At 45.0% G+C, this 24967-nt stretch overlaps 1 long non-coding RNA gene across 2 annotated transcripts in view; it reads left to right on the forward strand.

Annotated features, from left to right (window-relative positions):
• Positions 1-24967, forward strand: part of LOC143842688 (uncharacterized) — a 177989-nt gene that overhangs the window by 10398 nt on the left and 142624 nt on the right. For both annotated transcript variants that reach the window (XR_013233289.1, XR_013233291.1), the window contains exon 2: positions 10195-10299. This is a non-coding gene — a long non-coding RNA (uncharacterized LOC143842688). The remainder of the gene's footprint in view (positions 1-10194; positions 10300-24967) is intronic.

Consider the following 24967-nt stretch of genomic DNA (forward strand, 5'->3'; position numbering starts at 1 on the left):
TCCGAAGTGGACAAGTTGCTGGGGTCAGTCAGGGCGACCACCTGCCCCTTGATCCCTGTCCCTCTTGGCTTCTCAAGGGGAGGGGAGAGGGGATAAGAGGCCAACTCAGGGATATCATCAACCTTTCCCTGAGTTCCAGGGAATGTCCTGAGTGGTTGAAGGAGGCGGTGAAAAAACCAACGCTAGACCCACGGGACCCTGCCAACTACCGTCCGGTGTCGCACCTAGCGTTCCTAGGTAAGGTGGTGGAAAGGGCCATGGTGGACCAGCTCCTAGCTTTCTTGGATGAAACTTCAGCACTCGATCGATATCAGTCTGGCTTCCGCCCTGGCCACGGGGTTGAGACGGTGTTGGTTGCCCTGCTGGATGATCTCCGTCACCTGCTGGATAGAGCGGGTCAGCCATGCTGGTACTTCTTGATCTGTCAGCTGCCTTCAACATCGTGGACCATGAGTTATTGGTCACCAGTGTGGGGATATGGGGTACAGCCTTGCGCTGGATACGCTCCTTCCTCCAGAACCAGACCCAGAGGGTTGCGGTGGGGGATGAGCTCTCGCACCCTTATGGACTCCCTTGTGGGGTCCCACAGGGCATGGTTCTCTCCCGCCCACTATTCAACATCTTTATGCGCCCTCTGGCCCAGCTGGTATGGAGTTTTGGGTTGGGTTGCTATCAGTACGCTGATGACACCCAGCTCTATCTTCTTATGGACGGCCGCCCGGACTCTCCCCCAGAACCATTTGCCAGATGTTTGGAAGCGGTGACAGAATGGTTCAAGCAGAGTTGCCTGAAACTCAACCCCTCCAAGACGGAGGTCCTGTGGCTGGAAAGTAGGGGGCGGGAACAGGAAGAACATTTACCCACTCTGGCAGAGGCGCATCTTACCATCATGTCCCAGGCCAGAAACTTGGGTGTGGCCATTGATGACTCCCTGACTATGGAGGCACAGGTCAGAAAAGTAGCCCGGCAGGTGTTTTTCCATCTCTGCCAAGCCCGCCTATTAGCACCCTATCTGTCCCCCGAGAACCTGGCCACTGTGATCCATTCAACGGTCACCTCCAGATTAGATTTCTGTAACTCGCTGTACATGGGCCTACCCTTGTCCTTGATCTGGAAACTCCAGCTAGTGCAAAATGCAGCTGCTAGGGTCCTCACCGGCACACCTTGGAGGGCCCACATCCAGCCTGTGCTGAGGCAGCTGCACTGGTTACCAATTGCCGTCCAGATCCGGTTCAAGGTTTTGGTTCTAACCTTCAAGGCTTTATGCGGGCTGGGATCCACATACCTGAGGGACCGTCTATCGCCCTATGCCCTCCGCAGGGCTCTGTGCTCTGCGAGTGAGAATAACCTGGCCATTCCTGGCCCTAGGGAAACACGACTAGCCTCAACCAGGGCCAGGGCCTTTTCAGTCCTGGCCCCCACCTGGTGGAACAAGCTCCTGGGAGAGCTGCGGGCCCTGCGGGACCTTTCAACATTCCGCAGGGCCACCAAGATGGAGCTCTTCGGCCAAATCTACGGTTGAGGCTGGGGCTGCCGTGGTACATCAACTGCTCTCCCCCGAGCTTCTTCTTGAATACTGTTGACCTCCTTCTCCTTGCCCCCCCCCAGGGGGGTAGGAAGGGGATCTTATTATTGCGCCACCATGTTGTGATGGTTTTAAGTCTTTTACTGGGAGTTTTAATGGGGTTTTAAGACGTTGTAACCCACCCTGAGCCATTTGGGAGTGGCGGGAAATAAATCGAAATAATGATAATGATAATGATAATGATAATGATAATGATAATGATAATGATAATGATAATGATGGTGATAATGATGGTGATGGTGGTGGTGATGATGATGATGATGATGATGATGATGATGATGATGGACAGACAGCTTCAGACAGCATTTCTGCCACTTACCACTCTGCGCCACAAGAGGCTCGATTTACAAGTAGCACTTAGCATAGTTTAGGCAGTGTGGCAAATAATAAATTATATGTCAGCTTGTTTGACCAAAGCGGGAATGAAGGGTGCTTTTCACGGCAGCTTCAGAGGTCTTTTAGTGGGTGCCACAAAATCTGGGAAGAGTGCTCACCCATGCAGAGTAAAGGAAATGTCCTTATTCAGTAAGCTTGTGCACAATGCTAACCAATTCCAGCACTTTTTGGATGCTGACAAGCAAAATCAACTTCTGTCCAGGGAAGAGCCAATATGTCTGTTTTCATTTCATCTTGATTTTGTACAATGTCATTCTCAGTGGTTTTGGCTTGCTTGGTTTTGCAGTTGTGGGTTATTCTTTTGTCTTTCACCGTTCTGTGACTGAAGCAAAACAACACTGCAAGCTCATTACTTTTCTCAGGAAGAGTTTACACAAGGAGAAAAAAACTGGCGTATAAGTAGATATACGGATTCACTATCCCCGAGGGAGAAATGAAATCAAAATAGGGATATTTAAATCAGACCAGAGAGCTTTTGAAATTTGGTTTCGTTCCTACTTTCATTTGATGGATTCTATCAAGTCCAAGATAGGTGTGATGGAAAAGAATTTCCAGAAGATTTGCAAAATGCAAACACAGCTCTGCTCTTATTCCTTTGGTTGACAGATACCTTCTGGATGTGACAAAGATGCAGGAGGAAAAACAGAAGTCTCAGACTTCTGGCTTCTTTCACAACTCTGGAATGCTTGAAATTGACATTTCCCCTCATTCAGAAGTGTAAAATTCTGATATGGGGAAAGATAAGTGTGAATTTTCCTCCATTTTTCTTGAGGTGTTGTGGAGGACTGCACAACCTGGAGGCTGTACTATTAGGACTATATAGCAGGTTAGACATCACAGAAGGAGGAGGAGGAGGAGGAGGCGCCACCACCGCTGCCGCCACTGCCACCACCTACTTGGGGAAAAATGGAACCCGTTCCCATTCTTCAACTTGTTATATCATTTTTTTAGTTAGTTCTTATATACCGCTTTTCTCTACCCAAAGGAGTCTCAAAGCAGCTTACAGTCACCTTCCCTTTCCTCTCCCCACAACAGACACCCTGTGAGGTGGGTGAGGCTGAGAGAGCCCTGATATTCCTGCTTGGTCAGAACAGCTTTATCAGTGCTGTGGGGAGCCCAAGTTCACCCGGCTGGCTACATGTGGGGGAGCGGGGAATCAAACCTGGCATGCCAGATTAGAAGTCCGCACTCCTAACCACTGCACCAGCATGATTTACTGGTGAGACTGCTGAACTAACATATGGGAAATTGCACAGAACCCAACGCATGCAAGAACATGCTAATCTAGAAATGGTTGGTTGATTTACACCTCTTGCTTCTGCACCCCCTTCTCTGAAGGGTATTGACACCACTTCCAGGGTTCCTCAAAGCCTGAAAATATTTTTCATGGGTTCTTTCTTGGCTAAAAAGTTGTCTTAGGGAGAGGTCAGAGTTCATTTGGTCTAGAACCCACTGATTTGTCTTTTCAGCAGTATCCACAAAACTTTCCCAACACCATATTTTAAATCCATGAACTTCCTATCAGCTTTCTTCATTGTCGAACTTTCACATAGCAATGGGAAATACCATTGCCTGAATTAACTTCTTTTTAAAATTTTATTGTTTATTGTTATTATATAAGCATTTACAGAAAGGTGAAAGAGAAAAAAGGCGACCATCTGATAGGTAATTATTATTACATAGTCTATACATCGTCTAAACAAGTATACCTTACATAGTATAGTCTGATATTATCTCAAGAAATATGTAGTCAGTTCCCATTGCATATTAGTCCTAGCCTAACAGTTACTGCTGTCTTTCTTAAGAAAGCCCAGGTAATCGCTCCACTGTTCGTTATATTCTTCCGGTGCCATTTTTGCTAAGTCCGCTAGTTTGTCTAGCCATGTAGAAATAGTTGGGGTCTCAGTCACCTTCCAGTGCTTCACCCACACCAACCGCGCCGCCGTAGTTGCATGGAAGAAGAGGATTCTAGAAGAACTTGATAAAGCACTTGGATGAAAACTTAGCAACATAGATTCAGGCTTCATTGGGTATCGCATTTTAAATATTTCCTGTAACACCATATGTATTTTAGCCCAAAACTTTTTTGCTTTTTCACAATTCCACCACATATGATAAAAGGAACATATTGCTTTGTTACATTTCCAACATTTATTATCAAACCTATCTGAAATTTTTGCGATAACCTTTGGAGTAATATACCATCTATAAAACATCTTATACCAGGTTTCCCTTAAAATCTGGCTGTTGGTTTGTTTAGGAATTTTGATCCCATTGCCTGAATTAACTTGATCTCGATCGTCAGCAGCACATCCGTACTAGAACGCCTCGCTATGACGGCCCAAATCAGGATTCCGTTGGCAGATTTCTCTTTCCAGTTCTGCACTTTGTTAGTCCAGCAATAAGCAGTTTTTCTCAAGCCTGAAAATGTGCTTTCGGAAAACAAGTTTGATTTTAAAAAATGTCTCTGTTCCAAGTTGGCCGTGGCATCCTGTGGGAGAACTGCGGAGTTCAGCAGTGGTATGTTGGAAGATTAGGCCACAATTATTAGGGTGGCTGTAATCCCAGAGCAGAATGAATAGAGGGCAGCCTTTGAACTGCAGGCACTCTTCCTGCTGCTAAACATCATGTTGCTGCCCAAGAAAACAAGGAGACCACAGTTGAACAGACTGGCAAGAGATCTTAGTGCAACGTTATACCCCAGAGTCTAATGTTATTACAGGATGTTTTAAATCTTGTAATAGGATGAGAAGAGGAAGAGCTGCATATCAAATAAAGAATATCTGGATATACAACTGAGCTCAGAAGCTGAACTGAATCCTACTTATTTGGCAGTACCCTGGAGTCAGCATTTATGGAGTCAGGGATGAGAACATTCAAAAGTATTCGCTGCTATAAAGAAATCTGACTTCAGGGGAAAAATGGTAATGAAGAAAAACACACCCAGTGATGGATGCAGTAGAGGGTGAGGAACATACAGGTTTTACATGTAGATCCCGAGGAAGCCTGTATAAATTCCATAAACAAGCAACAGAGCCACGGAAAAGTGCTTCAAATTGTTTCTGCTCTTGTTGCCAGCATAAATTTGTCCCAGTGTTGGAGCCGCCCAATAAATAAGACTGCCAAGAAATGGTAAGATAAAACCATAACAAGACACTGAGAATCCAGAGACAAAAAGGAGGCAGCTGAAGTCTTGGAACCAAGAAGAGAAGGGGGCAGATGTCGTGGTCTGCCCCGGGTGATAGACGGAAAACAGATGTATAAATAACTGTAAAAGTCATATGATAATATCAGCAGGTGAGCAAGTCTGTTATGAAAAAAACAAAGAGTCAAAGGGCTGCTTGAACTGAGGGGACTAGGGTTGCCAGTTTCCAGGTGGTGGGTGAGAGATCCTGGAATTATAGATAGTCTCTAGACATAAGAGAACCCCTGGAGAAAATAAATGTTTCAAAAAGTGGAATGTGGGGCATTAAACTTTTCTGAGGCCTGTCCCCTCTCCAAATCTCAGTCTCCCCAGCCTCCACCCTACAGATCTCCAAATATTTCCGAACCCAAACCTGACAAAGAGTGGCTGTGGCTGGATGCGCCTGCAGTTGACGGGCGGGGGAGGAAGGAACAAGAAGGCGGGGGCAGCAGGAGCAGCATCGCATGGCGGGAGCGTCAGCGTGACGCAGAGGGTGGGGGCAAGGCGTTTATAAGCGCCATGTGCTCTGCCCCCGCCATCTTTGCTGCTGGAAGAGCTTTGGGGATGGTACCCCTCCCACCCTCCCTGGTTCATGTTTCGGTTCTAATTTTTGTCACAGCTGCAGAATAGGGGACACGAGGTGGAGCATTTGCTTAGGGACCAGTTTGCACTCTGGGACCTGAAACGGGGGTCTCATTAAGAGACAGGCTGATACTAAGCATGACCTTACCCAGCTGGGAAGGCCAGGGGCTCTGAGCCAAGAGGTAGGGATGGTTGTATGAGGTGGATGCCCAACAACCATGACCAGCCTCCTCCTGGGGGGGTCATCAAGGGGTAAGGGATGCTTCCTCCCGGCTGGGCGCCCCTTGACCCATGTTAGCATCTGGACGGCTGCTCAGGGATGGCTCTACACCTCGTGCCAGGCCAACCCCTGGTTGTTGTTGTTAATAAAGCTGTAGCCGTGTTCATGCCAAAAGCCGACTTGCATCTTATTGTACTGAGTTCACCATGCCAGTCAACCCTGGCTAGATATTTTGAAGAGGATGGAAACAAGACTTCATATCCCAAAGGGAAGTTGGTCGAACTATGTGATGTTATTGACTCAGTTTTGCTGATGCCCATTTCCCACTGGTGCTCAACAACTCCATTCAATTTTGAATCAGAAGGGTTCTGAATGTCACAGTAGAACACATTGGGAGTATCTTTGCTTCTTGATGCACTTGTGATAGTCATGATTGAGGCCTAGAAATAACATCAAGACGCTGGTCTCGCTGCTTGAAAGTCTATCCCAAACAAGCTCTCTGAGAACTTACATACCCCCCTCCATTCTGCACCATCTCACTCCCAGCAAAGTGGAGACAGTCTGGTGGAATAGACAGGTTTGATTTTAAACAATTAATGAATTTTTTAGTTTTAGCACCTATTTATTAATGTCGTATATTTTAAACTTTGTAAGCTTTCCTGAGATTCTGGGGTAGGGTGGGGTATAAATGTAAAACAAACAAACAAACAAGCAAGCAAGCAAGCACCAAGGGGAGGGATGTCAACCTCCAGGGGGGAACTGAGGATTCCTCCCCAAATTACATCTCATTTCCTGAAGGAAATGGATGCTTTGGAGGGTTGACTCTATGGCATTGTAGTCCCCCGGAGGGTCCTGTTCTCCCCAGGCTCCATCCCCAAATCTCTAGGAGTTTCCTAACCTGGATCTGACAACCTTACCCCCTGTCCTCCATCAGTGGCCAGGAGAACCTGGAAACCCTCACCATGGGAGTGAGTGTTGATTTTGGAACAAATCATCAAGCAGTCAGTCCTTGAGCAGCTAGAGTGAATGGCTGTAAATGTGGTATGGATCCTATTATTGTTAGGTGGATTGAGAACTGGTTGATAGATTGCACCCAAAGGGTGCTTGTAAATGGTTCATCATCTTGGAGAGGAGTGACGAGTGGAGTGCCTCAGGCATCTGTCCTGGGCCCTGTGTTGTTCAACATATTTATAAATGATTTGGATGAAAGAAGAGAGGGGGTGTTTATTAAATTTTCAGATGATGCTAAACTGGGAGGGGTAGCAAACACACCAAAAGACAGAATCGGACTACAGGATGATCTTGACAGGCTAGAAAACTGGGCTAAAATGAATTTCAGTAGTGATAAATATAAAGTTCATTTAGGTAGGAAAAATCATATGCATCACTATAGGATGGGTGAGACTTGTCTTGGCAGTAGTACATGTGAAAAGTATCTGGGGGTCTTAGTAGACCATATACTGAACAAGAGACAGCAGTGTGACTCTGGCTAAAAAGACATATGGGATTTTGGGCTGTATTAAAACAAGTATAATGTCCAGATCACTTGAGATGATGGTCCCACTTTACACCACTCTGGTAAGACCTCAGTTGGAGTAATGTGTTCAACTTTGGGCACCAGGACCTAAGAAAGATGTAGAGAAACTGGAACCTGTCCAGAGGAGGGCTATGAAGATGGCGAGGGGTTTGCCGACCAAGTCATATGAGGAAAGGTTGATGGAGCTTGGTCAGTTTAGCCTGGAGAGAAGGTGACTAAGAGGTGATATGAGAAGGGCTGTCACATAGAAGATGGAACAGAGTTGTTTTCTGTTGTCCCAGTGGGCCAGAGCAGAATAAATGGGTTGAAATTAATTCAAAAGAATTTTTGGCTAAACATCCGGAAGAAATTCATGACAGTTAGATTGGTTCCTTAGTGGAACAGGCTTCCTTGGGAGGTGGTGGGCTCTCTTTCTTTGGAAGATTTTAAGCAGAGGCTAGATAGACATGTGACAGAGATGCTGATTTTAGGAAGTTAGGCAGATTGTGGGTGGGTGGACAGGGAGGGATATTCCAGTATTTGTCTCTTGTGGCCCTTCCTTGCATACCCAGGGAATAGCTGTTTGCTACTCTGGGATGGTAAGTGAATTTCCTCCAGTCCATTCTGGATCCTGGAGATTTTCGTTGATGGATCACTTGGGCATGAAATTGGGGTCACTGTAGGTGGGCGGGTAGTTGTGAGTTCCTGCATTGTACAGGGGATTGGACTAGATGATCCTGGAGGTACCTTCCAACTCTATGAGTCTATGATTCTTTGATTCTGTGTATAGGTAACAGGCCAACAGACCAACAAAAGGGCATAAGTAATATGGGCAGAAGTAAATAAATAACTGCTAGACTAGATTGTCCTCTGGTCTTATCAAGAAGGGCTTCTTATATGTTCTTAAATTTACTGTATACAGGATGCAGAATTTGCCATGTAAAACTTCTTTCAGAAATTCATTCCAATTGATTTATAATGTCAATGAGTAATTAGATGCATTTGTAAAGAAGTATCCAGATATTACAACTCTCAAAAAGTAAATCATGCATTCTGATGGATTTCTTTGTTTTAACATCTACCCAGGTGTCCTTGTTGAGCAATTGCAAGGAACACTTAAGAACGTTTGTTATAAGCATTTTGAGAATATTAAGATGAAGTTCCTGAAGAACTAATGAGTGTGTAATTGGAAGCTCAAATTTGCATACAAATTTGAATGCGGTATTTCAAAGCTTGCAAACATCAGTATGTATTAAGGTGACAAGCTGTCCATTTTGATGTACATTTTGAGTAGCTGAAAAAAATATATAAGCACTATATGAGTGTAAGTATTACACTATGTATTGCATTTGCCCAAAACTACTTTCCTTTTTTTTCTTTCTTGGATGCATTTACCCATTCTCTCCCTGTTCAAGGAATATGGCAGGACATGAAGTCCTCTAATCCCGTGATAACAATAGAATTGTAGAAATGGGACCTGTGGAACTGATGGGGAGGGGGATCTCATCTCCCCCTGTGAGTCCAGCCCATCCAACTGCCTTGAAGCTTGGTGGTGGCAGTATCTGGGAGTGGCTCCCAGCATCTGCCAATGCGATGACAAGGTCTGGAGAAGCTCCTGGCATCCACCGCAGTGGGGTCTGGAGTAGCTTCCAGTGTCTACTGCCATGGCAGGGTCTGGAGCAGATCCTGGCATCTGCCTCCTCTGTGGCAGGGCTCAGAATGGCTGGTGGATGGCCTGCCATGGTTCCCAAGCTCCACCAAACAGATAAGGAAGGAACATTTTAAACCTCCTCTGAGACTTTTAAAAATATTTCAGACTTTTTTACACATCTGGGGACTCTCTCAAGTATGCAGAAAAATGTCTTTAGCCTCCATGTGGCCTCAGTCTGTGGATTTAGTTGTCCACAGATCTCAATCACATGCTGCTAGTAGATGCTGCCCTTTGCAGTATGGAAAATGGGACAATCTAAAAGAGTTTTGTGCAGACTTACCATATTAAAATTTTAATGAAAATATATGCACTGCAGAGAGCCAAAAAACCCAATTTAGTTAACATAATGAAGTTCAGGGGGTGAACTCTTGTTCATGTTTTGCAAATGTCCATAATTGTTCATAACTCATTTTGAAAGTTCTACCAAGCCAAATGGGGATGAATCAATGGAAGAATGAAGCACAAGCTTAAAATAATGGCAGTTATAAATAATGAAACTGAAATGGGCTTTAGTGCACATGCAACAATACAAGGCAAGAACCTTGGTTGACACTTATTGTCAACCAAGCCAGTTTGGTGTAGTGGTTAGGAGTGCGGACTTCTAATCTGGCGAGCCGGGTTCGATTCTGCGCTCCCCCACATGCATCCAGCTGGGTGACCTTGGGCTCGCCACGGCACTGATAAAATTGTTCTGACCGAACAGTGATATAAGGGCTCTCTCAGCCTCACCCACCCCACAGGGTGTCTGTTGTGGGGAGAGGAATGTGAAGGCGACTGTAAGCCGCTTTGAGCCTCCTTCGGGTAGGGAAAAGCGGCATATAAGAACCAACTCTTCTTCTTCTTCTTCTTCTTCTTCTTCTTATTGCTGCTACAGCTTCTTCAGGTAAAACAAGAAGGTTCCTGGAAAGAAGATCTTGCAGGGATTGAATCTGTTTACTTGTGAGAGATATAAGACATGTTGGTGTATATGATTAAAGAATGCTTATGATTTTTGTTTTAGATATGCACACAATGACTTCAAGCCATGGGAGAAACACTTGAAGATTCTTGATATATTGCATATTAAAACGCCAAGCTTCTGCACAGCCAAAATTGCTAAGAATTGGTAAGTTCAGCACGGGGCTCTAGCATTTCGAAATTAATGGTAATAAAAGCGTGGATTGATACATTATTCTAAATGCAAATCCTGAGAAATATATCACAGGCATTCAATCCTAATAAAGCAGGATTTCTTTATATTGATTAATGTATGATCTTCAGAATGACAAAACAGTCAAACAGAATTGGAAGAGGTGGTATGGATTAAGATCACATACAAGATCCATTTCTCTGCTTAATTCCTGGGTCATTTCTTCTTGTGCATTGTAGGAAAATAAAGGTCTGTAATTGCAAATTGCCTACCAAAATGTGTATATTCCAGCACAGGTAGAAATTTTGGTTGGGGAAAGGTAAGGCAAATACGGAGTACAGTCTATAAACCATAAACTGCAAATTATGGTTGCCAATAAGGAAATGAATAAATACCCTTTCCTTCAAAAGTTGCGGGAAAAGGAGGTATATTTACGTCACAGATGGAAACTGGTTTAATAGGGCATTCCTTTGTCCCAGGGAATCCTGGTAAATGTCATTCTGAATAGGAAGACCAGCCTCCAAGTGGGATCTAGGGAATCTCCCCAAACCACAACTCGTTGCCAATTATCACTTCCTCTGGAGAAAATGGAGAATGGACTCTGGCATTGTACCTCACTGAGGTCCCTTTCCTCCCCAAACTTCATTACAAAAACATCCTAACCTAGAGCTGGCAACTCTGCCCCCTCCCCCCACATCTCTTCCAGTGGCCGGGTAGGACTTGGCAGCTCTTGTTCTGAAAGGGAAGTTTAGGGTTTCAAACTGAGAATGGGCACAAACTGGAAAAATTGAGGTTCATGGATGTAGGTTCATGGATCTGCAAGGACCCCCACAAACCTTTTTTTCCTGAACCCGTGGGCTTGTGGGATTCATGATGTGGCAGAATGGGCTCCTCTACATGCTAGAGATGCCAAACTCACTGTGGAACCCTAAGGGCATCATCTCATCTGCTTGGTGTACATCAGTGGTCCCCAACCTTTTTATCACCGGGGACCACTCAACGCCGGGGACCACTCACCGGGGACCACTCAACGCCTTTTACTGAGGCCCGGTGGGGGGGGGTAGTTTACTCCTCTACTCTCAACCACTGCCCTAGTGCTCTCTGATCGCTATGGTAATGTTTAAACATCCCTTCAAAATAAGATACAGACACACCACAACAATGAAGTGTGTTGTAAAGGGCTGGGGGGGATGAAGTAAAGGGCCGGGGGGTGGGGAAGAAGGCGTCCTTCGTGGCCCACCTCCAATTAGTCGAAGGACCACATGTGGTCTGCAGCCCACAGGTTGGGGATCGCTAGTATACATGATTCACCTGGAGGATGCTCTGGGGGTTGGGAGTGCTGCCATGGGGGGCCACCTAGGATATGGTCCCCCTTGCTGGGGTTGGGGTGATAGGTGGACTTAGGGCTCTGAGCCACCTTTTCTCTCTCTTGCTCATGGCATGGAAGAATGTTGACAATTACATCACTGAACACCTCACCCAATCCCAATGAGAAAATTTGGGTCCTCAGCTGAGGAGCCTAATAGCTAAATGTGAGCAGAGAGACAGGTGGCTCAGAGCCCTGAGCATTCCTAACATCACCCCAGCCAAGGAAAGGTGTTCACAAATTCCAATGAATGAGGATGTGGGTCCTCAGCTAAGGAACCCAGTAGTTAAGCCCTTCTGTTCGGTATGAGCAGAAGGGCAGGTGTCTCAGAGCTGTAGAGCACTGAACACCCAACTCATGTTCACACTGAGAAATTACTTTCCCTACAGGATTCCAACAGCTCCCTTCCCTCTTCACCTTCTTTCTCTGCCCCACAGTTTGACTTCTAGTAATCCTCCCAGCTCCATTCCCTCTCTCCCTTGATCCGTGCACCATGAAAACTGTTGGTGGAATAAACAGCTGTGTGTGAGCTAGGCATACCGGTGGTGTAGGGCTATTCAGTTCAGAATTGGTCAGCGGCCCAGTGGGAACTTTCCCAGTTAGTAAAATGGTTAGGCCACCCCTCTGTGATCTAGGCTAGTTTCATGGCCCTCTTTACATATTATCCATGGGGAACTGAACTGATCCTAGCAGAGACTAGAGGAAAATCCAGTTGCACCCAGGAATACAATGGGCACGATTGTATCATCCTGCACTATGGTCTTCCTTGGTGCTGGCCCTCCTCACCCTGCTCCCCGCTTGATCTTGAGAGCCAGCATTGTGAGGTGATTAAGAAGTGGTGGACTCTAATCAGGAGATCTGGGTTTGATTTCCCCCCTTCTCCATGTGCAGCCAGGTGGGGGATGTTGGGCTACTCACAGTTCTCATAGGGCTTTTCTTGCAGAGCAGTTCTCTTAGCCCCACCTACCTCATAGGATGTCTGTTCTGGGAAGAGTGGCGTAGCCCAGCCAGTGAGTCACAGAGCACATCCCCACTTGCCAGGTGGCAGGAGAGCTGGGAGAGAATGCAGTGACCTGGCCAGGGGAGATAGGCTACCCAAACTGGCACTGCAGAGCACAGCTGGCCTCCTCCCTCCCTCCATCGATTACCTGCTCCTGTCTCTTCCTCTTCTCAAGTGCCCAGACGTGGCAGATAGGAGAAGGACAGGGGGCAGGGATGACCTGAGATTGGCACTCAGTGGGGGAGTGCCCACTCCTTATTGGGGGCATATCCCCCACTGAGGGCCAATCATGTAGGGTGTGCATCATCCACACACCAACCAAACACTGTCTTGGCTAAATAGTTGCCTTGAAAATTGGTCCAGCCATTGCCAGTGGTAGCGGTGAAAGAGGAGGTAAAGGGTCAGCAGATACTTATTGTTGGCTCCGCTGGGCAGGAATGAACTTGACTTGTTGCGCTGCAGGGGCTGCTCAACTTGGCTTTCTATAGTTTTATTTTAAGAACCCAGTGTGCCCATTGTCTAAAGATTATAACCTGATGACTTGGTGTTCATGTAAATTTCCCATGTGACCAAGTGAAATGCACGATTTTTTAAGCTATATTCATTATGTTTGAAAGATGTGCACTCCACTTAATATCTGTGACTCACCATGCTAGTGAGACTAACAAATGCATTTTAAAAACCCATAAAATAATTACATCCCATTTAAAACACACATGAAACAAAAAGACAACTTAATAGACATGTCAGCATGACAGAAGAAATAATAGCAAGCTTATCATTTTCCTTAGTGGAATACGTGAGCACAGTCCTGGGATTTTAATAATGTGCTTTTTGAATGGTTTTATTCTGTGTGCTACGGTGTTAATTCAAATGGATTGTTCCTTGCCTTGAGAAAAAAAGAAAAATAACATAAACCTTATAACAAAAATAGAGTCCAATAGCACCTTTAAGACCAACAAAGATTTATTTAAGCTGTAAGGCTGGTATGGCTGCTAAAACAGCTAAATTCACAACTACAACTATCAGTTATATCGGGTCTGTTGGACTCAAAAAATTTGGGATTGCCAGGAATACTGAAATTTTGGGGGGTTCAGTAGACCCAAACTGAAATAACCTTTTTTGTGTGTGCACACCCTTAGCTGGAATAAGGCATGCACTCTTCCTCAGACTAATGAACAACCATCATAAACAGTGAAAATATAAGGCAGAAGCTAATTATAATAAATTAGTAAACTGTGTCACAACATCCAAATTAAGCCATATGGGAGCTGTAGTCCATGGACATCTGGAGAACCACAGTTTGGCCACCCCTGAATTAGACAGACAGTCTAGGATTGTGGGCAGAAGGCCACACTAGGATCTGGGAGATGTAGGTTCTAATCCCCACTCCGCCATGAAGCCTACCTGGGACAGTCAAACTCCCTCAGCCTAGCCTGCGAAGGAGGATTGTTATTATGCAGATAAAAATGGAAGGGATGAAAATGATGCGTTCCATCCGGAGCTCCTTGGAAGAAGGGCAAGCTAATGATGTATGAAATAAATGTTTTATTATCTCTTTGTTACATAAACTGACCCCAATCAAAACTGGTCAAAGCTAGAATTAGTTATGTGTATTTGGTGAACCCAAGACAATAAAAGAGCCTTACCCTTATTTTCCTGGTAGATTTAAGCCAAATACAAATCTGAGGATCTGGTTTGCCTGCCCATTTAACAGACCTGAATAAAAGCTGAATTTTGCCATTATTTATTTGGGGATATTCAGCTATATTGAATGGCTGTCCAATTTGCTCTTCCTTTCCCATTGAGAGAGAATGAAAGGGATTACTGAAATAGCTGCCAGCCCTTTAAGCCTAACAGGGTCTACCCATCAGCTGTGAGGTTTAAAGGACTAGCAGCCTTTTAAAGCCTCCATTCCAAATGGAGTGAAGTGATGCAGAGGGTTTTAAATGGCTGGCTATTAAGCTCACAGCAGCCAGGTGTGTGCCCTGTGTTGTAAGGCAAGCATGACTGCAAGCCATTCAAGTAATCCATTTTGTTTCCTTCTCCTTCTAACTGGGAGGGAATGAATGTGATCACTGAAATGGTGGCCTGCCCATCAGTTGTGAGGTTTAAAGGGCTGGCAGTCATTTTGAACCTTCATTTTGCTTCCCCTCTTCCAAAAGCAGGGTAGTGAGAAGGGGAGTTTAAATAGCTGGTAGCAATTCAGCTTCACAGCAGACAAATATGTGTGCCCTGCTGTAAGGCTGGTATGGCTGCTAAAACAGCTAAATTCACAACTACAACTATCAGTTATATCGGGTCTGTTGGACTCAAAAAATTTGGGATTGCCAGGAATACTGAAATTTTGGGGGGTTCAGTAGACCCAAACTGAAATAACCTTTTTTGTGTGTGCACACCCTTAGCTGGAATAAGGAAAAACGGGGTGATTTTTTTTTAAAGCTAGAATCAAAAAGATAATAAAAAGATGTAAATATGGTTGACTTGCAGGTGTGCAGTTGGGTTTAAGGATGACTCTCACACCTTCAACTTATTTGGCAAACAGGCCACAGCTTTTATTTATAAGAACACCAACCACCACAACAAGGTGTTGGCCCACAAGGGGAACAGGAGCTTAACTGACCAGCCTAAGGTCGACCTTCTCCACCCTAGCAGTGCCCTGAGTAGCCTGTCCCAGAACCCTGCTGGGCCATGGATCCCCTTGCTGCAGGGTGTGCCTTTCAAAGGTAACCTGAAATGCTTTAGGAGGTGTGGATCTCCTTCAGCCCACTCCAGGCCACCTGCTTCTGTAGGTGATTTTGGGCCTTCCCAGCCGGGTTGGCCTCCCGCAGAATTTCTGCCTCTTCCTGAGACCCCCAATCTGGGAAGTCTTCCCATTCCTACTTGATTCTCCCTCCCCTTGTCCACTGCAAGCTTTGACAATTTGTATAACAGGTAACTCATACCAACATATCAGCTCCCCTTACAGAACATTCTTAATACCCCTTTTTAAAGCAGGGTGGGGAGTGGGTGAGAAGGAGCTTGCTTGGCTGGCCGGGGAGAAGAGGCCAACTGCCTTGCATGTGGCACCTTATAATGGCACCACCCAGGCTCCTCCTTCCCCTTTCCTGATGCCACGCCAGCGTAGCCTGACCTGGGCACTCCCTTTAGAGTGCCATCCTTTTCCACCCTGCATGCCGAAGCTTCAATGATGGCCACATTAATTCACCGCCGCTCTTTAGCATGTGTGTGTGTTCCATGATCAGGAAGCCAAACTAGAACAGTTATGTCCCATGCAGCCTCCATCTGACTTCCAAAGGCCGTGTTGGTCTGAAGTAGCACATTAAAATCAGAGTCCAGAAGCACCTTTAAGACCAACAAAGATTTATTCAAGGCGTGAGTGCATGCACTCGAAATTGCCAGTTCTTTGAAATTGTCTTTTACTTACATTATTAGTTAAGACATTCCTTTAACCAAAGCTAAGCTGTGGAGCTGAGGTTGAGAGGAATTCTTATATTCATTTCTGCATAAGAACGTATTAAAGCAGCTTGTGATCCTCCCTCCCCCAATTCTGTATAGCCCCCAAGCTGTTTTTTATGGCTGCCTCCTAGTTAAGAACCTCCCTATTTTCTCACTTTGACACGCAGCAAGAGCAGGTGATTCACTGAGCCTCTCATGAAGTCTCCTAGATAGGTGACCTTGGCTTGGTGGGTCAAAGAGTGAGCAAGTTTGCCTTTGTCTCAGAGCTTACCTTTTGTCTTATTCGAGTCAATCCTCTTTCCCATTTTTCTATATATTCCAGATATGCACAGCAGCTTATTTTCCTCTACTTATCTTTCACCTTTCTGCCCAGAGCCCCAGAACAATATAGGCACTTACTTTGAGAAATAAGCTAAACTATTGTCTGGAACTATTTCACCGTGTCTGAACCTGCGGCAGAGTTCTGCTGCCGCGTATTATAGAATCAACCTTATCCTGAAAACAGATGGTCGGGCGGTGCTTGAGTGCTTCCATAGAATTAATTGGAACAGTTTCATTGGCTTGCATTGTACACACAACCTGAAAAGAGTGGCTTGATTTTTCGCATCTCTGGGGAAAGAACTTGCCTCCCCCCAATAAGGGGTAGGTCTCGCGTTCTCCCCACCCCTGAGGCCAAATCCACAAGAGTCTATCCTAGCGATATTTGATAGCTAATGTTTAGCTGTCACAAACAGTAGCTGAAGATAAAAGACTTGCTGCTCAGAAAAAAACCAGGGCTAGAAAGAATCCTCTTCTCTGTATAGGAAGTGTCCTTTTATGGAGGACCTTTCAGTCACACAAGCCTCCACCTGAAGTCTATAGTGGTACATTCCAGAAACCATGTTGGTGAAAATTAAGTCTAATCAGTGATCAGTTAGTGTGGTGGGAGTGGCCTGTGTCAGACTACGAACTCGGAGACCAATGTCTGAATCCCCAATTTACCCATGGAAGTTTGCTGGGTGACTTCGAGCTAGTCCCACTCTGCCTAACCCACTTTACAGAGTTGTCATGAGTTAAGAAAGGAGGACTGCAGTGTAAGCTGCTTTAGGTTCTCATTGTGGTGAAAGTCAGGGTACCAATGAACTAAAATATCTTTTCAAAAATCATAATAGAGTGTGCTGATAGGCGAAGTCTGAGCTTTAAGCATCTGGGGCTCACCTGAGAAGGTTTTGCTATGACCACAATGGTGTCTCCAAGTGTAGCTATATGTGGATGATTTCTATCGGTCCTTTGAGGAAATGTAAAACGTCGCCATGGATGTAAAAACCTGTCCTCTAGCCACATGCATCAACACGGAGCCCATGAATATGTGTGAATAATGTATAACTTAGTGTGTGATCCTTGCAAAACACAGCACCCCTCTACTAACATGAGCAGTGCCATCCACAGTTAAGCAGCTAAGCAGCATCACCCCTGGTTTGTATTTGGATGGGAAACCACCAAAAAAGGCCAGGGTTGCCATGCAGAGGCAGGTAATAGCAAACCATCTCTACCTGCCTCTTGCCTTGAAAATTTGATGCGGTTGCCAGAAGCTGGCTGCAACTTTATAGCACTTCCCACCATCATACTATTTGCAAGGGCTTTGAATGAGGTTAAGATGTAGGTGTTATCTTGGGAGGGAGATTTTTTTTTACTGTCCTTTGCATATTTTTAATTTTGGGAATTGCAAGCCAGATAGAGCTACAAGGAAAAGGAGATCGGTCTGTCTGTCTGTACGAATGTATGTGTATTTATGTATGCGTATATTTAAATGATAAATATTCTATTCAAGGCAGTGCTATCTTGAAGATGATTGGAAACTTCAGGTGCCTATAAAACACAGTAGCAAGAGCTGTAACCAATGTTCACCATTCGTTCATTTGTTATGTTTATTCGGTCAATCGACCCATATAAATGATACATTTACAGAAAACTGTAATTAATAATAGAAGTTAATAATCATGACATCAAAAATTAAGAATATTGTTACATGAAATATTAAAATAGTGAAACAATGTTAAAACAATGAATTGTTGGGAACAAAAATAATTTTATTGAGGGTAGGGGGAAAAAGGGGGTTATAACATGTAAAGAAAAAGGGGGAAGAAACCTCAAGAAGTTAACTACAGGGACAAGGAGTCAAGGAGTCTTCTTGAACAGTCCATTAACCCAGGGGTAGTAAACCTGTGATCCTCCAGATGTTTATGGACTACAATTCCTATGAGCCCCTGCCAGCATTTGCTGGTAGGGGCTCATGGGAATTGTAGTCCATGGACATCTGGAAGACCACAGGTTGACTACCCCTGCATTAACCTAAGTGATAAGATGGCATTTACCTATCCATTACTGTCATTCGGACATTCTTTCCGATCTTATTCTGGTAGAAATGTAAAGGAATTTTGCTACCAAATGTTCACCATTATGAGTGTAGGGGAAGTGGGGTAGAGCTTTGGCCTGAGGCTCCACCATCCCTGTTCGCTCTGGCTGCCTGGCCTCTAGATCCTCACTTCTGCTGCCAGGAGTGGCTGTCACATTCTGGCTTGTTTCTTCCAACAAGACTGAGCTCCAGCCAGGTCTTCTTCACTCCTCCTGCTGTGCGCCTCCATCTCTGGCTTTTCTCTGCTGCGTTCTCTCTCTCTCTCTCTCTCTCTCTCCCTCCCCCCACATAGTCTTCTGCCCTTCAGTTCCTTCTCCTTGCATCTGATGGCCAAACCTTTCTCTGCCCTTCCCTTTTTCCCTCCCCAATCTGAGTCTTCTCTCTCCACCTGAGTGCTTCTCGGGCTGAGGACAAGGAGGTGATGCCTGGCCTGGACAGGCTTCCATGGTGCTTCTTCTTCTTCTATTTGTGTTGATTTTGCTCGAGATCATTGTTCAAAGGAGCATAGTTTTTTTTAGTGTAAGAACAAAGAGAAATACTACAGATTATATACTACACCACTGCTATTTAGAGAAAAAATAAACACAACGCTGGCATTTGACAATAAATATCTTGTTCTTCTGTATCACCTTAATTTTAAAGACCACAAACTGCATTTTTCCAGAGTTTGCATTTCCCCCGTAGTTACCATATGCAGTCTAAAGATCAATTATTTCTTTTCACCTCAATTTCTACTGTTCAGGATAGTCTAATATTGGACTCCATTCACTTCTGAATTTCAATGTTGATTTCTTGTGCATCAAATATGTTTCCCATTGTCCCATATTCAAAGAGTTTATTTAACCAATCTGTAAAGTCTGGTAGTAATTCTTTTTTCCAACTTGATGCATAAAGAATCCTCGCAGTTGTTACCATGTTATGGGACCGTATTTAATATGTTGGATCCAGCACGAGTTTAACTTTCAATATCTTTTGCATCTCGTCAGGAATCATATTCCAATATTTCCTTGCTTTCTTACGGGTCCATCACATATGATAGAATGGTGCATTTATAGTCTGACATTTCCAGTATTTGGCATTATAACTCTTAGTGATCCTTGCTATATCTTGGGGGGAGTTGCACTATACCATTTATAAAAACATTTTATACCAATTTTCTTTTAGCATCTGACAACTGGCAAATTTTATCTCATTAACCCACAATTCCTCTCATTGGTCAATACTTAGGGCCTTTTCGCACAGGGATCTTTGTTGCAAATTGTTTGCGGAATGAAAAATCGCCATTTAAAATAGTGGAATTCGTCGTTATGCATACCTGCCTTTGTAGTGGAATCAGTTGCGTTTTTTAGCGTTTCCCACAGGCTTCCGGTCTCGGCAGAAATCGCTAGAAAGGAAGCGCTATTGCCAAGCTCGTCCCGCCCCTGGCCGTCAAGCAGCCAATGGGCAGCCGTTAGCATGCTCCCAAACAGCCCCTTTCCCTTTAAGAAAGGTTTTTTTAAAAAAAAAACGACCCATAGCAACGAATCTAGGTAGATTCGTTGCTACGGAGAGACCCATCCAGCTGCCTAATGTGAACTGTCATTTGATTGTATGATCGTTTGCACGCTGCCTCGAGTGATAAAAAAAAAATCCCCCCCCCTCTCACGGGCTCGATTTTCGGCTGAATTTATTTGTAAAAAATAAAGGGACTTTATTTCAGCAAACGGGCTTTTCAGTGGTTTGTGCTTAGTGACTAAAGGTGAAGGACTGAAGCCAGGGAAGCCTCTAAACAGAAAGAGGCTCGCCGGTGCGTTTATCCCCGCTCGCTCGAAGAAAAAAAAATGGCGATCGCTTCGCCGGAAGTTTGGAGGAGAGAGCCAGGGGGAGGGACTTTGAAGAACCAGCAACAATGGTAACGCACAGGTCTTTAGCGCTACTGTTGCAGATTGGTTGCAGGAGTGTATCGCTATCCGGAGGGTGAATCCACTTTTCTGGATTCCCCTGAAAGCACCACAACGAAGCGCTTTTTGCTGATTGGTTTCAGGATTGTTGCAGATTGTCTACGACGTCGTGGGTTATGGCAAATTAGTAGCGTTTCCAAATAGCAACCATTGTGCTACTTTGAAGCCGTGCGAAATGGCCCTTATATTCTCTCCAGTATTTTGTACCAATTTTATCATATAATTTTTAACGTTCTGTTTTGGAATCATACTGCAATAACAGTTTATAGATTTTACCTAGCAAATGTTTTATATCATTCATTATCAATTAGAGATAATGGAAAAGAAGGGATTCATAATTACTTATGGGAGAAAAATTGTTAAGAATGATTCAAAAACAAGATGGTAAGTGTATTATAACAGACAGTTTGCTAAGGATATGTTTTACGTGTGGAGATAGATTAATACTATCACTTCCGCCACTGACTATTTAAATAAACGTTCATTGTGATTTAAGTTCAAGAAAGAAAATAGACAATCTAACTTGATGGGCAAACAAGGCAAAATAAAAGAATGGCAAATTGTCAAGAAAGAAGGAAATGATATACTTTGGCTAATTTGTTATCAGATACTCCCAAAATTGAAAGTACAACATAAAAAAGAAGGTGGTCAGTTGAGAGAAAAAAACTGCTTATGAAAAATCGATAACTGGAAGGAAAGAATAGTTGTCATTGCCCTGTAGCTTCTAACCATAGAATTTTGCCCCCTATATCAGTGACATCCCTATGTTGCTTCCAGGTAACACAGAGTCATTGTGTTTACTTCCTGACTGTTTCCCTCCTTGCATCTTTTATATTCCCCTGGTTTCTTAGAGTCTTAACATGGGAGGAGAGGCTCCAAACCAGGGGATTCCCTGGCCCCATGTGGGGATTGTCAACCGTAGATGACTGGAGTCAGTTCTGCTCAAAAATTACATAATGGGGCCTCACGGATGGTTTGGGAATATTTAGGGATGCCCGGACCTTCTGGCTTCCAGAGGGAAGATGGGGAGTAGTGTGGTCAGCTACTGAGATATGGAGCCTGGGGAGGACATAGGCTAAAATGGGGGTCATGGTAGCAATGTATCATAACCATGGGTAGCAGACAGCACTTGACTCCCTTTAGCTTTTGTAGGCTAGCTGCATGGGAACACACCTGAGTTTTGGCACCAAGGGGTGCTACAGAAGGCGGTTGGGGAGCATCTTAAATGTGGGTCAGAGCTTGCTGTCCTCAGTTTCAGCAAAGAGTTTTCATGTGCCTGTTTCATTAAAGAGATCCCTTCAACCAAGAGTGCTGATTAAGAAATTCGACTGGAACATGACAAGGTGACTCTAGGGTTCTGCATCCTCCCAAAGACTATGCTTGAGCTTCCTTACTGTCAGCTTAACTCCTTACTGCTTACATGTCTGAGGAAGTCTGCGAGCACATGAAAGCTCACGTATAAATCTTTGTTGGTCTTAAGGGTGCCATTGGACTCTAATTTTGTTGTAGTAGTTCAGACGAACACGGCTATCCACTTGAATCTTGCTTGCAGTTTGTTCCATCCATCCATCCATTCCTTCATTCATTCATTTTCAATTTATATCCCACCGCTTCCAACAAGCTGGCTCGCGGCAGGTCACACTAAAACCCCCAATAAGTTAGTACTTCCGAGTACAGTCTGTCTAACCAGAAGAACCTCTTTTGTTCTCTGTTTCTGCAGCTGCAATATTGTCACATTACATTTTAAGTATCATAAGTCATTCCTCACAAACTGAAATAAGGTGTCCATGGTATGTCATGATCAGTTTTTATGATCATGAATTTGCCAGAAGAAGAAGAAGAAGAAGAAGAAGAAGAAGAAGAAGAAGAAGAAGAAGAAGAGTTTTTATATGCCGCTTTTCTCTACCCAAAGGAGGCTCAAAGCGGCTTACATTTGCCTTCCCTTTCCTCTTCCCCACAACAGACACCTTGTGAGGTGGGTGAGGCTGAGAGAGCAGTGAGATTACCGAAGAAGAAGAGTTGGTTCTTATATGCCGCTCTTCTCTACCCGAAGTAGTCTCGAAGCAGCTTACATTTCCCTTCCCTTTCCTCTCCCCACAACAGACACCCTGTGGGGTGGGTGAGGCTGAGAGAGCCCTGATATTCCTGCTTGGTCAAAACAGCTTTATCAGTGCTGTGGCAAGCTCAAGGTCACCCAGCTGGCTGCATGTGGGGGAGTGCAGAATCAAACCTGGCATGCCAGATTAGAAGTCCACACTCCTAACCACTACACCAAAATGGCTCTAATAACCTGGAAATGAGTTTTGTTTGTTTATAATCCATCAGCACTCAGCCCTAATGATTAGTTAGTATAAATATTTTACCCCCCCCCCCATAATTGTGTCTTCCAGTCCGTTGGCTTGTCTTAATTCCATAATGCACCCCAAAACGTTAATTGCTTCTGTAGCGGGCTGATGACGAGTTGGCATTTACTTTCAGTAGAAGCAAACGGACACTGCAAGTCAGCGTTAGGCAATTCTTCCTCTCCACCCAATCCCTCTTGAGACGACTGCCTGGATGGCTAATGAAGATAATTATCTTTTCTTCAGTGATCACCCACTGTTGTCTACCCTCTTCCTTTATGAATGGAAGAAAGCCTGCCTAATTAGCATAACTTTTGTTCACTTGCAGCACTTCTTAGAAAATGTAATAGGTGATTGTCAGGAAGCCAACCACCTGTGATCATCTTTTAAAAACAGATGGTGCATGTGGGGGTGCGGAATAACCTAAATGTGAAAGCGATGACATAATATTGGAAAATGTTCACAGCTGTTTATTCTGAAGAACGTTCATGATGTATGAATTCCTGTTTTGCTGTGCCCTCTGGTATGACTGCATAATTGCCATTTTTGTGTGGCAGGGGCTTTCGGGGCCAAACATGCGTGGCTCATGTTGCATAACCTTGTTAGTTGATGCAGTTGCGTCATTTGCTGAATAGCTGAACTGATGGCCGAGTGTAGGAGTAGCGGGGGATTAGTGCCTAGAATTGTACCAGGAAGTATAATACAGCTCTTAGAATCGCACTAAGAATAAGACAGAAGTCAGGAATTGGAATGGCATCAGCTTTGAAATGAATAGATGGAGATTAATAGGCAGTGCTTGTGTCCCAGCTCCTCTCTATGGATTCTGCATCGTTCACAGCTTTTAGCCCAAAGTAGACTGTCTACTTTGCCGTCTCTGTTGCAATGCATAGTGTGCATACTTAGAATCATAGAATGATAGAGTTGGGAACTGCCACACACGCCATCTTGTCCAACCCCTGCTCAGAGCAGAATCAGCCTAAAGCAGGGGTCTTCAACCCCCAGTCCACGGCCCGGTACCGGGCCGCTAAGACCATGGTACCGGGCCGCCAGCAGCCGTGCCTGCCTCCCCCCCGCAGCGAGAGGGGGGGAAGAGGCAGGCGCGGCCACTGGCACGCCAGCGACGCAAACGTGCACACATGGAGCCGCCGCACATGCGTGTTTGCGGCCCCTGCTGGCGAAAACGCTCACGTGCGGCTGTTCTGCACATGTGCGTTAGCGCCACCTAGTGGCGAAAACATGCACGCGCAGCAACTGCGCGTGCATGTTTACGTGCAGCTGCTGTGGCCGGGCCGCCGGCTCTCTCCCACCCTCGGAGGCGGTCCCCGACTACAAGAAGGTTGGGGACTGCTAGCCTAAAGTATCCATCATAAGTATATGCCCAGCCTTTGCTTAAAGTGAGGGAGAGCTCACTACCTCCTTAAGCAGCCACTGCTGAAATTCTCTGTGAATGTTTCCACCTGTTATCTCTGTTACCGTTCTACACATATTATTATTATTCAATTTATTTCCCGCCACTCCCTACAGTAAGAATAGTCTTAAAATCCCCCATTAAAACCACCGTTAAAAGACTATAAAAATACCCAACACAGCGGAAAATACCACTCTCCCCTACCTGGACAAGGGCATTGGGGGATGGAGGGTGATGATGACTACTTCAAAACCCCCAGGGGGGCAATGTTCTTCCTCGCCAATCCCTGCCTCAACCATAGACCTGGCAGAAGAGCTCCGTTTTACAGGCTCTGTGGAACGCTGACAGCTCCCACAGGGCCCGCAGCTCACCCGGGAGCTCATTCCACCAGGTGGGGGCCAGGACAGAGAAAGCCCTGGCCCTGGCCCTGGTCTCTGGGGTCGGGAACGATCAGTAGGCTTTCTCCCGCAGAGCGTAGAGCCCTGTGGGGCACATAGGGTGAAAGGCAGTCCCTCAGGTATTAAACCCATTACTGCAGGACCTATCCTCTGCCGTCAACGGGAACCGCTCCCTACCCTTCTCTCTAACCTGTTGAGTTTGTCCACATCCTTATTGAAATTATTTGCTAGCTTCCTCCTATTTGCCTTAGTTCAAGTCAAGTCAAGTCAAGTCAAGTCAAGTCAGATTTTATTGCATGTAGCCATAGGCCATTACAATACAAAAGGAAAATATAA

This window comes from Paroedura picta, chromosome 8, assembly GCF_049243985.1.
Source record: "Paroedura picta isolate Pp20150507F chromosome 8, Ppicta_v3.0, whole genome shotgun sequence".
NCBI classification, from domain to species: Eukaryota; Metazoa; Chordata; class Lepidosauria; order Squamata; family Gekkonidae; genus Paroedura; species Paroedura picta.